General features: G+C 44.2%; 1 long non-coding RNA gene across 1 annotated transcript; it reads right to left on the bottom strand.

Annotated features, from left to right (window-relative positions):
• Positions 1–4,779: 4,779 nt before the first annotated feature.
• Positions 4,780–12,603, bottom strand: LOC144688477 (uncharacterized). The gene is made up of 3 exons (XR_013578424.1): positions 12,365–12,603; positions 11,815–12,126; positions 4,780–9,651 (listed from the first exon to the last, which is right to left on the bottom strand). It is a non-coding gene; the product is annotated as an uncharacterized LOC144688477 (long non-coding RNA).
• Between the last annotated feature and the right edge of the window lie 2,356 nt (positions 12,604–14,959).

The following is a 14,959-nucleotide window of genomic DNA, read 5'->3' as shown; positions in this document are numbered from 1 at the left end:
GATGGTCGCCCCTCTGCAGTATCAATGAGAAAGAGACAAGTGTCAGCTTTTGTCTCCAAGGGACCTCTTTCTGTCAATGATTTATCAGTGAATGTGATTCAAGGGTTTTCTTCCTGCGTTGACAAAACTTGCCCCTGTAATGATGGCCAATGCAGAGTGCGTATCAATGTGCTCCCCCCCAGCATCTCCCCCCCACCTCTTTACATGGCCAACTGCTATGAGATTGCTTTGGCCAGGTGCTTGGATGTGCTGCTTTCAGCCCAGGTGCTGGGATCCTGATTCACTGCACTCTAATACTACAGTCTTTGGAATAAACATGGGGATAAATTTTTAGTCAGGAAATGAGATTATTTGAGGGGGGCTTGAGGCTTCTCTTCTGTGAATCGTGCAGTGCCATGCTTCTAACGTGCTTCTGAAGCTTGTCCAGTCACCCAATTGCTTTGGGGTGTGTTATCGTTCTGCGCATCATTGCTTCACTTTCCTGATTCCCTGCATTGTCATTGAAAGGCTCCTAACATCTCAGCTGTGCCTCTCTCCTCATTTGGGAATGCACAGTTCAGTGCCCCCTCCAATGCATGCAGCTACCCTCCCATCCACCTGCAGAGCCCTCACCAGCAGAGATTTTCCTCATTTTAATTTTGTACTTTCTCATTGCTGCAGTTTGGCAGATGGTGGTGCTGAGCTCTCACTGCCAGACCAGTTTGGGCCCTTCTTGTGTGAGTATGGAAACCCCTCCCATCGTCCTGGAGAAGCTTAGTGTTCAGGTTTCCCCCCATCACAGACCTCTCCATCCTTCCCTTGTATTCCTTGATCCCATCATGTTTGTGGTGGGTATCCATTTGTTAGCCCCTGAACATTTTGAGGTGGATGTGCCTGTGCCCCCTGTGGACCTCACCCCTCCCCTTCTTGAGGCCACTTGCACAGCTAAACATATACTCCCCCCACCACCACCCACGTGCTCGGATACCCCTACAACGCCTTTTTCCCCATCAGTAGGCTGCAGATGCCTACCCTGACTGCCATCTGTGGCCCAGTTTGATGCTGGAAATCCCATGGACCATGGCACATGATGTTATGACCACGCTCTGCGCACAACATGCTGGGCACAACTGAGACTGCACTGTCACGCCCTGCCCCTCCCTGGACTGGGACAAGGATAGCCTTTGCAAGCTCAACAATGTAAACTGAAGTGCTTCTTCACTCGGAGCTCCTCCTAGTGGCTTATGACATACTCTCCACCCTGGCGCTGAGGATGCTAACACCCAAACCCGCCTCTCCCCAACCCCAGTCATGTATCTGAGTGCAACCTTCCCCACTCGCACCCCCCGGTACAGCCCTAGCCTTGCAGCCCCTGCCCATGCCTGAGGCCAGTTGCCCTACTTCCCCAGTGCAGCCCTAACCCTGCAGCCCACCAAAGGCCAACCCCCCCCACCTTACTGCTGACCTGGGAGATAAAGACTTGCCTGTGACACCCCTCTGAAAGCAACGTGCTGCCTGCGAAGTCTGGCGCTGGTTACCGTGAGTGCTGCATGATGCAAGGTAGGCGAACGCACCTCCAAGTGGCGAGTGAAGTGCAGGAGACCAGGTGCACGTCGCTTTATATACCATTGCAAAACACGTCGTTCCAACTGGACGCTGATGTGTCCCATTGATCCAGCCTGCGGTGGGGGGGGATGATTCTGACGAGGAGCTCTTGTAATGAGATGCAAATATATTGAAATGATATTCCTGACGTGCCGTGGTGAAAATGCGACCCTCGATTGACGGCTGGAGCGCACAATCACGAACCGATTTTACGATGCCGCAAAACCGATTTTTGGCCTTCTCATGATATTTTCCACTCCCGCCCGCCATGACACCCGCTGCGAGTGGAAGCGGGAAATCTTGGCTCTAGTGTTTTAGAGATGAAGGCTTATATTAAATACAAAAACAGAATTACCTGGAAAAACTCAGCAGGTCTGGCAGCATCGGTGGAGAAGAAAAGAGTCGACGTTTCGAGTCCTCATGATTCTTCTCCACCGATGCTGCCAGACCTGCTGAGTTTTTCCAGGTAATTCTGTTCTTGTTTTAGAATTCCAGCATCCGCAGTAGTTTTTTAGTTTTTTGCTTTTATTAAATGTTCATTAAGGAGGCTCTTTTTGAATAATGCATCCAAATTCCAAGACGGTAGGAGCATTAGAACCACAAAAAATATGTTAGAAAACAAGTCATAAATGTCTTCCTTTTAACTTGGTCTGGCAAGCTTGTTAGCTCAAACAATAAACATAATGTGCAACCCCAGAGTGTAGAAACGGTAAAAGTGTGGAAACAGTAGGACTCTCAGCCAAAATATTAAGTAGACCTGATTTTTTAATTGTATATTTTGAGTGAACTTTGTGCTAATCCAAGTAAATGATAGCAATGTTGGGGCACTGGAACAATTTTTTCCTATTTATGACTCTTATAAGCAGTCTGAGATCATGCCTCATAAGTTGAAAATTTGCACACGCTGTGTCTACGATACTATTATTACCATGTATAAATGGCAGGAAACTATAATGAGAGTAACTTATGCCATTACCTATATTACACCAGGGGCAAAGCTATCCCCCCGTCGGGGGGGGAAGTGCAGGAGTGAGTGTGGACGAGCGGCACTCTGATCGGCGCCCCCGATTGGGGGCGTGCCACCATTTTTAGTGGGCAGGCCAATTAAGGCCCGCCCAGCGTGAAGCCCAATGTGCTTCCTGTGTGGGCAGGGGAATTCCTAAAGTCAGAAGTACGATACGCGCGAAGGAGTGCTCTGATCTCCCTGAGACTAAGAGCTGCCTCAGGGAGGTCAGTTCCCAAAGTGAAAAAGTTACTGCAATGTCACATGAGTTGGGACATGGACATAACGTTAATTAAAAGTGTCTCTTGATTTTTTGATTCAGCAATGAAACCTCATCCCGCCCGTGCTTTTTCAGGTGGCCGCCAGCACTCCCGGCCTGCCCGCCAACCTTAAGGTTGGGCGGGCAGGTCCACTAATGAGCTTAATTGTTTTTTGAATGGCCTAAATAGGCCGTTGACAGGTCGGCGGGCGCACATCCGAGTCAGATGTGCGCTTGACGAGCTGACAATCTAAATGATGCAAGGTGACGTCGGGACGCACGCCCAATGTCACCCCGCGTCATTTTACGCATTGGCGAGCGGGCCCTGAATTTGCTGGGACTTCTGTGCTGTCCTACAGAGAGGTGCATCAAAACAAAAATTGAGCAAAATTATCCTCCATTCTATTACCCTCTATTAAAATCAATGGTAATTCATGCTACTGTGGTCACCACAGCCATTTAGATTGTTAGAGATTTGGAATCAGTAAAGTATTCAATCACTCAGCAGGTTGTCTGGGGATAACATTTTTACTGACTTGTTCTGGGAACTTCATTGAAACTTAAACTTCAATTAAGTAACAGATGTGTTTTGACAGCCAAGCATGTTCAGAATTTCCCCCAATTGATATTATTTTTATGCTAATATTTATTGAACTTGTGCACTAAGCAAGGTTTGCAACTGGTAATGATATCTGTCTAGGGATCGCACACAGTTTGGGAGACAATCCTTATACTTGTGGGTCACTTTTTAATGCCAATTTATATATTTATGCTTTTCCATTATAAAGTCATTAATTAAATTAACCTTGACCTGGACATTCTCCCAGACACGCTTCACCCCATCTCAGTAAATCATATGGTTCCAGGTGAGGTGAATTATATATATATTGTGATAACACGGGGTATCACAATTGTGTGGGACAGGTTGAATGGAACAGAAGGTTCCTGCTCATCATTGCAAGGAATATTAGGTTAGAAAAATTGTTCCAAAAGGTAACACTAGTAAATAGCATGGATGGAATTTATTGTTTGCAGTAGAGTTCCCATCAACCAGCTGGAGAAATGATGGAAACCCCGCGTCGAACATTTTTGGGAAGCCTGATGGAATTTTATTACAATCATTACTTATCTGGGCAGTTTTGGGTCTCAAGGTGAATTAAACCTGGCATGGGGTAGAAACTCGTCCCTGAGAGCTGCTAGCCAATAAGAGGCCAGTAGCTCTCCTGTACCAGCAGTGCCACCATGAGCAGTGGCCGTTGCCGGCACGGTGCTGGAGCCTTCAACAGGGATTGATGATGGGAACCCTGGAGAGAGGTTTTACGGGTAGGATGGGAGTAACAGGGAGGGGGTCGTTAGAAAGAACAGGGGGTGGATCTTCAATTAGGCACCGGAGCATGAGGGACCCCATTCTCACTAGGCTGCATGTAAACTTGACAGTGTGTAGTGGGCAATTGTCCTGCACAATGAGCTCTTTGCCAGCCACTGGTAGAATTTTAGCGGTGATGAGAAGGACTTCAATTGACAGTCCCCCACCCTTCCCACTACTACCACCCACCAGATCTTGATCTTGAGCATGGGGGTGGGGGTAAAGAGTTGGGAAGGCAGTGGCATCTCCACTCTGCACCTTCTAGCCTGGTCAAATGGTGCCCACCACACCTCCCTATGGCCTCCAAATTCACCTCTGGAGATGGAGGTGGGGGCATTAAATTCTGTCCCATGTTATTCCATTCTGTATTGGGCCCTGTACCTTGGTTTTATATCAGGCATTGGTCTTGTTATGACGTGGCAGGTGATTTGTGCCACCCAGACCAAATCCACAAGGGAAACCTGGCCACACAATCACAATGGTTTTGCAATTTGTATTTATTACAAGAAGGCTTATGCACTGAATTGAGCAGAATTGAGTCCACTAACACCTTTAGAGATTTTAAAATTAAGTTAAAACATTTATTAGCAAAAGAAAGAAAACAAAACAATAAACACATACAAGGTTATAACTGCGCGGTTAGTTAGTCTTAACAATTTCCAAAATTCTTAATTAAACAGGCTCCCAACTACACACCCCCTTTAATGCAACAGTTCAAAACAGATCTGAAATTATAAAATCAACCCAGCAAGGTTACCACAGCACTCACTCAACAGTGGAATTCCAAAGGCTTGTAGCACAACTTTAGTCACTGGACACAGCAGACTTCTGCTAAAGTGGCTGAAGGCTTTTCCCCAACGACTGCTTCACAAAGTGTACCTTTTGATCTCACATGGCCACACCCCCTACATAGTCTTCCATTACTGTCCATATATGGTTTCTCTCTCTTTAATCTGTAATACCCATTATTCTATAGGCCTTTGAAAATTTACTTCTCCCATAATATCTTTCATGTTGTCAATATGTACTCTTTCATTTAGGGAAAATAAATGTAAGAATCTTGCGCTATTTGTCTTGTTAGTTGTAAACATCCTACCATCCATATGAAACCCCAACACCTTCCCACTTATCTTAAAATGCAAATTTCCTTCACACCCTATATGCTGCCCTCATCCATGTTTACTCATTAACGTTTCAAATGTCTTTTACATCTAACTTCTTTTGATAATTTCAACCTTGCAGTCTATCGGACTCCAGTTTAATTAAATCAGTCACACAGACCAAACCATCCACACTCGCACTCATAAGCCTACAATAATATTGTGAAAAATATTATAGTTTTGTGACAGACTGCTTCTCCCAATCTGTTGCTTTGCTCCTAGTGAGGTATTCTGATTATTTTTCCAGCTGGCGCGAATTCACTCCTGGAGAATCAGTGTGTACCCTAGTCAAATTCATGATGTTTGCACCACTTACGCCATTGCAATTTAAAGCACGAATTGCAATTACAGCAGATTTAAAAGAAAACATTTCTGGAATGTGAGCCTCGCTGGCAAGGCCAGCTTTTATTGCTCATCCCTTTTTGACCTTGGGACCAGGTGGTGAGCCTCCTGCACTGGGTGCTTTGCCAGACCATTTTAGACAGCAGTTTAAGGGTCAACCATAGCCCTGTGGGCCTGGATCGGTAAGGACAGCAGATTTCCTCCCCTGAAGGATATTAGTGAACCAGATGGGTTTGCACAACAATCCGGTAAGTTTATGACCATTTAGGGGAGGTGGTGGTGTAGTGGTACTGTCACTGCATTGGTATTCCAGAGACCCAGGGGACCTCTGGGGACCTGGGTTTGAATCCCACCATGGCAGATGATGGAATTTGAATTCCATAAATATCTGGAATTAAAAGCCTAAGGATGGCCATGAAACCATTGTCGATTGTCGTAAAAACCCATCTGATTCACTAATGTCCTTTAGGGAGGGAAACCTGCTGTCCTTACCTGGTCTGGCCTACATGTGACTCCAAACCCACAGCAATGTGGTTGACTCTTAAAAATGCCCTCTGAACAAGGGCAATTAGGGATTGATAATAAATGCTAGCCAGCAACGCCCACATCCCACAAGCAAATAAAAAAAGATTGTAATGGCTAATTAATTAAATTCCCCCAGCTGCTATGGTGGGATTTAAACTCACGTCTCAGAAGCACTTGTCCAGACTTCTGGATTACTGGTCCAGTAACATTACTGCTATCCCACTGTCCCCATGAATGTCACATTTATTTGCATTAGTGTTTGTCCATTGCCAAGAAGGGAATTAAAAAAAGACAAGATACAATCATATGTTTCAAAACATCATAATTCCATTTCTTCCAGCTGTATGATTTGATCAAGTTTTCGTGACTTTAACTCTTCATATGCCCTTTTAGCTGTTGGGAATATGTGTTAAAATAAGGATAAAAATAGTCCTGCAGTTAAATACATATTAACAGCATTGACCAAGCGTTTGTTTGCAATGAAAATCTGCACACTTTCACAAAAACTAACTTATAAAAGTTGATGATATAACAGATTCTCACCTGATCAATTTTCATTAGCTGCTCAGTTCAGGTCCTACCAGTATTACTCAATGCCAGACCTTCTCATGCCTTTGATGCAGATTGAGATAAACTAAATGCCTGAGAAGAGTGTAACTGTCCTTCATACCACAGCAGCATTTGACCAAGTAGATCATCAAGGAACCTTGGCTAAGTTAAATGGGGATCAAAGAAAAAATATTCCAGTGGCTGGAATCCTACCTAACATGTGGCAATGCAGTTGTAGTTGTTTTTTAAAATTCATTCACAGGATGTGGGCATCTTCAGTAAATAAGCAGAACATGTCAACGTACAACGGTTCATAATTGGACCAGCTACTGTTACCACATGTGTAGACCAGAAAATGGCTGTATTCCTAACACTTCAAAGCATCTCCTCCACAAGGATAAAGTAGGGAGTGAGGTGATACTCATTATGTGACTGGGTAGGATCAACTAGGACAACACTCAAAACACTCCACACCATCCATGACAGAGTAGTTTATTCAGCGTTTCTGTCAATAAACTCACTTCACCCCTTCCACTGATGCAATATTATTGCTGCATTGTGTACGACCTACAGAATACACTGCAACTACTTGCTGATGTGCTTCAATAGCACCTCCCAGCCTCCTGACTTCTGGCAGCAATGCCAAGCGTAAACCATCACCATTAATTTCTCCTCCAAGTTACACCCCATCTTGAAGTCGACATCTATTATCAACCTGTCAGCACCATTGGGTTCATTACTGGCCTGAAAACTCCCTGGGAGAGGCGCAAGACTGCTTTAGAAAAATACATGAGCAGCGAAGGACATGAAGGACAGTATTTACCCTAACTTTCCAAGACAGCATTTTGAATGTGCTTTATTTGTTTGAATCCATTTATTATGCTAGGCATGTGCAAGTTGATAAATCCAAAATGCCATTTTTAAACTTTGCTTAATTAATAGGTGCACAAAGTGCAACAACAAAAGGATAGACAATAATTAGAGTACTGTTTGATGTTCTGCACATTTGAGTATAAAAAGAGCACTAAACTCAAGGATCTATGATGACACATTATGAACTTTACCAGCCCTTTGGACTGGGAGGCCGGAGAATTCATAGAACAGTGACAGAAGATGTCTTCCCACTGCCATGGGATATTCCCAGATTCAATTAACCAACCAATTAATAGTAATTTTACCATGATGTAGAGATTTTACCAGTGGCACCCTTGTCCCCCACAACCTGAGGAGATCCCCAGTTACACAATGCTGGTTTCCCAGTGGTTTCCTGGGGCAGGCAAGGTTGGGTGCGGGGGGAGAGTGGGGGGGCTTCCTTTCTGGATACTGTATGGCCAACAGAGGGGGCGCTTTGCCGCAATGGCCATCCCCACAACCCCAGAGCCACTGCTGGAGGGTTCACCCCTCGATTGCCAGGGTCTGCCTATCTACCTGACCCCAGCACATTAAAAAAAATTCTTATCCGCCCTTCAAATACGTTTTGACACGGAAGAGCGCTGTCCTTCTCTCGTTACTCGGGGAAGCAGCCATCTCTATCGGTGGTGCTGCCGAGCTGCTGGCCCTCTGACTAGACCAGTAGCTTGAGGCAAGCCACTGCCCTCAATTGCATGGCAGTTCTAGCAGTGGCCTCTAGTAATACTAGTAATTGTTGTCTTTTCCCTCCTTTAGGCCTTGGATTACATTTTCCAGTCAGCATTGCTTAATCACCAGTAGTAGAATAATGTCAGATGGAAAATCCAGGCTAGTTACTCTTGCTGGCTATGATTTCACAATTCCAGGCAGCTCATTTAGTAGCCATTCTTCATGTGTGAGGTTCATTAGTGAATCTTTGGCAGTTCCTCGATTTGAAGATGATGTGTACTCAGGGTTGTGAGTTTCTGCCATGGGTCTTCATGTGACTGAACAGATCAACTCTTGACCCACTGATATTTGGGCACATGTGCAGGATGTTCCATGAGGTAGTAGGATTCAGAGTGAAGCAGGATTTGCTCCCTTTTCTTTCCTTCTCTGCTGCCGCACCGCCTCATCATTAAGACATTGGGACTTTAAGTATGATGCAGCTTGATGGACAAGCTGTTGCCCTTTTGAACTAACTATTGGTAGCAAATTCCTTCCAGTCATTAAAGTCAGTGCTGCCGTGCTTCAAGGGGAGCTTCAGAGTGTCGTTGAAACATTTTCTTTGTCCTCCCCTGGAACGTTGGCCATTTGAGAATTGAGAAAACAGGACCTGGCAGGGGAGATTTGTTTTCGGCCATCCGGACAGTGTCGAGTTCACCAAAGCTGGTTTTCAGGAGTTTTGCCTGATTGCTTGTGAGCAAGAAGGATGCTAGCATTCAACAGTCCTCCCATTGAATCTGAAGGATTCGGCAGGGGCATTACTGTTGGAATTTCCCTGGTGCTCTTATGTGTCACTGATACACCGTCCAGGCCTCACTGTAGTATAGGAGTGTGGTGACAACAATAGCTCTGTACACTAGGACTTTTGTTGACTTGTGGAGGTTTTTATGGTCAAACACTCACTGCTGTAGTTTGTAGAAGGCTAAGCTGGCCCACCTGACCTGGTGTTGGATCTCTTCATCAATGTTGGCCTTTGAGAGAGGTCGTTGTCAAGGTATGGGAATATTAATAATAATAATGGGCCAGTAATATTGCCTCAGAGGTCTCAGGACCCGCTTTGGGTCCAAGTGGGAGGATTTCCTTCATACATGTAAAATTCAGCCCTACAGTTCTTGAAATGAGGTTTGAGAAGGCTAAGAAGAGAATTAATGGAGTGTTTTTAAAATTCTGAAATGCGTTGATAGTGTGAAGAGGGGAAAAGCATTTCCTCTGGTTAGGAAGTCAGTGAAGAGGAATCTTCCATTTAAACCTGCCAATATGAAAATGAGGGGAGAGGTTAAACAAAGTTCTTTACATAGGGTTGTTAAAGCATAGATTGCATTGTCACAGGACGTAGGTGAAGCACAGGCCATTAAATCTCTTGAGAGAAGAGCAGATAAACATATGAAGTAAAAGAAGGCACAAGTCAATGTGGAGACAGCAGGTAGTAGCATAAGCTTTAGATTGCAGTATTAAAGAGCTAGCATAGGCATGTGCTGTAAACTTACATAATTCTAACATTCCAAATATTTATGGTAATACCCTTTGAGTGCGTTCTGATTAATTTATTGTAAAGCCTTGACGTAACTAGAATCAGTGACCAGAGGGCACAGATTTAAGATAATTCGCCAAAAAACCCAGAGAGAAGATGAGGAGAAATGCTGTTATGATCAGGACTGCACTGCCTGAAAGGTTGGCGTTAGCATATTCAATTGTAACTTCTAAAAAGGAATCGAATAAGTACGTGAAAATTTAAAATTTGGAGGGTTATGGGAAAAGAGCAGGAGGTTGGAATTAATTGGATAGCTCTTTCAAAGATTCAGTACTGGAACAATAGGCTCCTCCTATTCTCTGATAACCTTGGCAGGCCTATTTTGTTGTATTCCGACTGTGCACTCCAACATTCATTTTTTTAAAATTGCTTTACCATATATTTTTTAAATTATAGGCTCTTAGATGTTTACAGCGCAGAAGGAGGCCAATCGGTCCATCATGTCGGCGCCGGTCAACAAAGATTTGACTACATAATCCCATTTTCCAGTGCTTGGGCCATAGCCCTGGAGGCTATGGCAATGCAAATGAAATGCAAGTGAATATCTAAATACTTCTTAAATGTTACGAGAGCTTCTGACTCAACCACCCTTTCAAGGTGGTTCCAGACTCCCACCACCCTCTGGGTGAAAAAATTTCTCCTCAACTCCCCTCTTAGCCTTCTACCTCTTACCTTAAACCTATGCCCCCTGGTTATTGACCCCTCTATGAATGGAAAAGGTGCCTTCTTATCCACCCTATCTATGCCCCTCATAATCTTGTGCACCTCTATCAGGTTACCTCTCAACCTTTGCTGCTCCAAGGAAAATTCTTTATCACAAGGGTGTCCAAACAGCAGCCCATAAAAGATGGAAAAATCCTAAGCCAGAAACCAAAATCCATCAGTATCTGCGGCTTAGGGTATAATGCGAATTAACAGGGACATTGATTTAAACTTTATTGATGGCCCTAGAGGTTCCAATTATTGCCCTAAGGAGCTTTCAAAGATTTAGAAAAAATGTGGGCATGCCTGCTTCACTCCATTGTCTAGACACCAGAGGTGCCAAGTCTATTATTGTTTCCAGGTCCCTTTCTAAGTCTCCATGTGCGAGTTCTGTTCCATTTTCTGTACTTTTATATTACATATTTTTAATTAAATGTGCAATATTTTGGCAGTAGTAATTTTTTTCTCATGTTTCTACTCAACTGCCATACTAATCTAGTTCCAAAATGATTAATGTCTCTAAGTTACCTGTTTTAGTATAATTTCAAACTTCACGAGCTTACAATTTTTTTTTAGCATTTAGGTGACTTTAAGATGTTCATGTGATTCCAAGTGGTGCCTGACAGTTCTCACACAGCAATCACTGAGAAATATATAAATGTTAACTTAGCCTAAGGAGCATTAATATGTTTCCTATAATTCATGAACATATTAATGATGCCCTTAGTGCAGAAGATGATGGATTATTTTACTACAATGTAAAAATTGATTGCAGCAGGTAAATATATAATATTCAAATAATATTCAGGGATGATTTATGTCCATAAAATTCAGTGCAATAGATTTCCAGTAAAGTTCTTTTTAAAGTAAATTTAATTAATTCTTATCTCAAGCAAATGAAAGGAAGAACTTGCAATTATTCTGTGCTTTGTATTGGCCTCAGAATGCTTCACAGCTAATGAATACTTTCAAAGTCAGTCACATCAGCAAACATATTAGTCAGCAGCCAACACAGGCCCCACATACAGCAAATTGGATTTATTATTAATTACTGGTTAATCTGTTCATAGTGGTGTTAACTGAGGGAAAAATGTTGGCCAGGACGCTGGAAGAACTTCACTCTTGCATTGTTCCATGGGGCATCTTTTACTAAAGCAGGACCTGGAATGAACTTCTCACCTGAAATAAAGCATCTCTGACCAGGCAGCATTCCTTTCATACTGTGCTGTAGTGGCATCCTGGATTGTTTGCATAAGTCCTGTAGTGAGGCTTACATTCAAAGTTTAATGTGGAATCATGCGGATGTTAAACGCCCACTCATCCTTCCCTCAATTGTTGATTTTGTTCATTCTGTAAAAGGTCTTGCTGTTCTCCCAGTTTCCAGTGTTGATACCTTCGATCTATTCCCACCTGGATGTTGGAAAATGGCAACATACTTGCAGTATTTCCTGTTTTATGCCCTCAACCAATATTTAAATTTTCTTGGAAAAACTCAGCAGGTCTGGCAGCATCGGTGGAGAAGAAAAGAGTCGACGTTTCGAGTCCTCACGACCCTTCAACAGAACTGAGTACTCAGTTCTGTTGAAGGGTTGTGAGGACTCGAAACGTCGACTCTTTTCTTCTCCACCGATGCTGCCAGACCTGCTGAGTTTTTCCAGGTAATTCTGTTTTTTGTTTTGGATTTCCAGCATCCGCAGTAGTTTTTTGTTTTTAAATTTTCTTGATTTACCTCATGGCCAGGATTTTATGGCCCGCCGTGGCATGTCTCCCTCAGCAGATGTGGCAAGCCATTTAAATCTCCATTCGGTTCAGCGGGACTGTAATATCCCTCTGGGCGAGAGGGGCCGTGAAATCCTGGCCCATATCTTTCATAATTGTCAGCCTTGGTATCCCCCTGGACTATGGGCCTCAGTTTTTCTCTTTGGTTTCTTAGGTGTGACATGGAGACACACAGCAACATTCAGCAGCTGCAATGACAGTTGTCAGTGAGAGCAGCTCGAGATGAAATGCTGTTATAACTCCAACAGCAAACCACAAGGATTTTGCAGGAAAAAAACATTAAACACTAGGAAAAATGTAAACAAAGCAGAAAGCCAGCAAATAAATTGAAAAGAAAAGTCCCCAAGGGAAAACATAGAGACAAAACACTGAGAGGATATCAAAATACTTTGGGGCACTGATTTTCCTCTTAAATCTTCAATTTTAGGAAGACTGCAACCATTGTCTTTGGTTCCCACTATGTACTCCACTCCCTGGCACTGGCTCTATCCCCCTTCCTGGCAACTGTCTGAGGCTAAATTAGATTGTTTGCAACCTCAGTGTCGCATCTGACCCCGAGTTGAGCTTCCAAACACATATGCACACCATCACTAAGACTGCCTGTTTCCACCTCAGTAAAAACACCAGAATCTGCCCCAGCCTCAGCTCACCTTCTGCTGAAACCCTCATTGTTACCTTCAAACTGGACCATTCTAATGCACCGCACCCTTGGCTGGCCTCCCACATTCTACACACCATTAACTTGAGGCCATCCAAAACTCTGCTGCCTGACTCCTAGCTTACACCAAATTCCATTCACCCATCACCCCTGTGTTCGCTGACCACTACTGGCTCACCGTTTAAGCAACATTTTGATTTTAAAATTCTCATCCTTGTTTTCAAATCCCTCCATGGCCTCACCCCTCCCTATTTCTGTAAACTCCTCTAGTCCCCTCAACCCTCCAAGACCTCCTCTAATTTTGGCCTCTTGGGCATCCCGGATTTTTAATTGCTTCACCATTGGTGAATTGGTGGCCATTCCTTCAACTGTCGAGGCCCTAAGCTCTGGGATTCCCTCTCTAAACCTCTCTGCTGGTCTCCCTACCTCCCTACCTCACTTTCCTTCTTTAAGACACTCCTTAAAACCTACACCCTTGACCAAGATGTTGATCATATGCCTATGTGGCTCGGTGTCATATTCTGGTTTAAAATTCCGCTGTAAAGCACCTTGGGATGTTTAATTACATTAGAGGGGCTGTATGAATACAAGTTGTTTTTTGTTGTTATGGTGCAGAATCTGACTGCAGGTCCCAGACCCGCTCAAAGTTCCTGGGTCACCTAATTTGTATCTTTAATCACAGATCCAGATAGGAAAGAGGAAGTCGGAACTCCTGGTATGAAAGTTAGTTTGTCAGCAATTGAAATATAAATGGAAGTATTGAGAAAACATTGCCGCAGTATGGGGGAAGAGTTGGACTAACTGGATTGCTTTTTAAAAGAGCTGGCATAGACACAGAGGGCTAAATTGCTCCTTCTGTATAATTCTATCCTCCTCCTTCAAGTACCATGCGACCCTGGACTTCCATTGGATTGGTCCATGATTATGCTTGGCAGAGTATAGCAGTGATAAAAGCAAAATACTGCGGATGCTGGAAATCTGAAACAAAAACAGAAAATGCTGGACAAACTCAGCAGGTCTAATAGCATCTGTGGAGAGAAAAAAACGGCATTAACGTTTCAAGTCCGTAAGGGCAGGATTTTATCGTCGGTGAGCGGGGGTGGGGCCCACTCGCCGACATGTAAAATGACGCTGGATGGCGTCGGGCAAATCCCCCGATGTCATCCCGCCCCATTTAAATTTTCATGAAGGCGGGGGCGCAGCAAAATCAGTTGCGGGCCCGCCGACCTGTCAATGGCCAATTGAGGCCATTGACAGGATCATTTAAACAATTAAAGGACCTGCCCGTCCAACGTTAATGTTGGCGGGCAGGCCAGGAGCCCTGGCGGCAACTAGAAAAAACATGAAACCTCATCCACGGGTGGGATGAGGTTTCATGTAGGGTTTTAAAAATTGTGATAAAGTAGTTATGGAAATTATGAACATGTCCCAACACATGTGACATTGTGACAATCGATTTGAGGCTTCACTTAGCCTCAGGGAGATGATTGCGCTCTTTCGTGCGCATGCATGAAAGAGCGCACTCTTGATTTTAGGGATTATCCCCTGCCCGCACAGGGAGCGCATAGCGCTTCCCGGTGGACATCACGCTGGGAGGGCCTTAATTGGCCCGCCTTCGTAAAATGGCGGTGCGGCCCCGATCGCTGGCGGAGATCAGCTCCGCGCCCGCTCGCGATTGGGTCAGGTCCACCTGCCCGACGAATGGAAAATTTAGACCGTTAACTCTGTGTTTTCTCTCCACAGATTCTGTTAGACCTGCTGAGTTTTTCCAGCATTTTCTGTTTTTGTTTCAGAGTATAGCAGTGGTTTGCCATTGCCTTCTGCGGTATGGCTGACCAGGAAACTCTCCCTCTCTTTACCGTCTGCCATCAGGCATATTAGAAATCA

The sequence above is a fragment of the Cetorhinus maximus genome, chromosome 13 (assembly GCF_964194155.1).
Source record: "Cetorhinus maximus chromosome 13, sCetMax3.hap1.1, whole genome shotgun sequence".
NCBI classification, from domain to species: Eukaryota; Metazoa; Chordata; class Chondrichthyes; order Lamniformes; family Cetorhinidae; genus Cetorhinus; species Cetorhinus maximus.
Note: the sequence above shows the minus strand (reverse complement) of the source record. Positions and strands in the feature narration are given on the sequence as shown.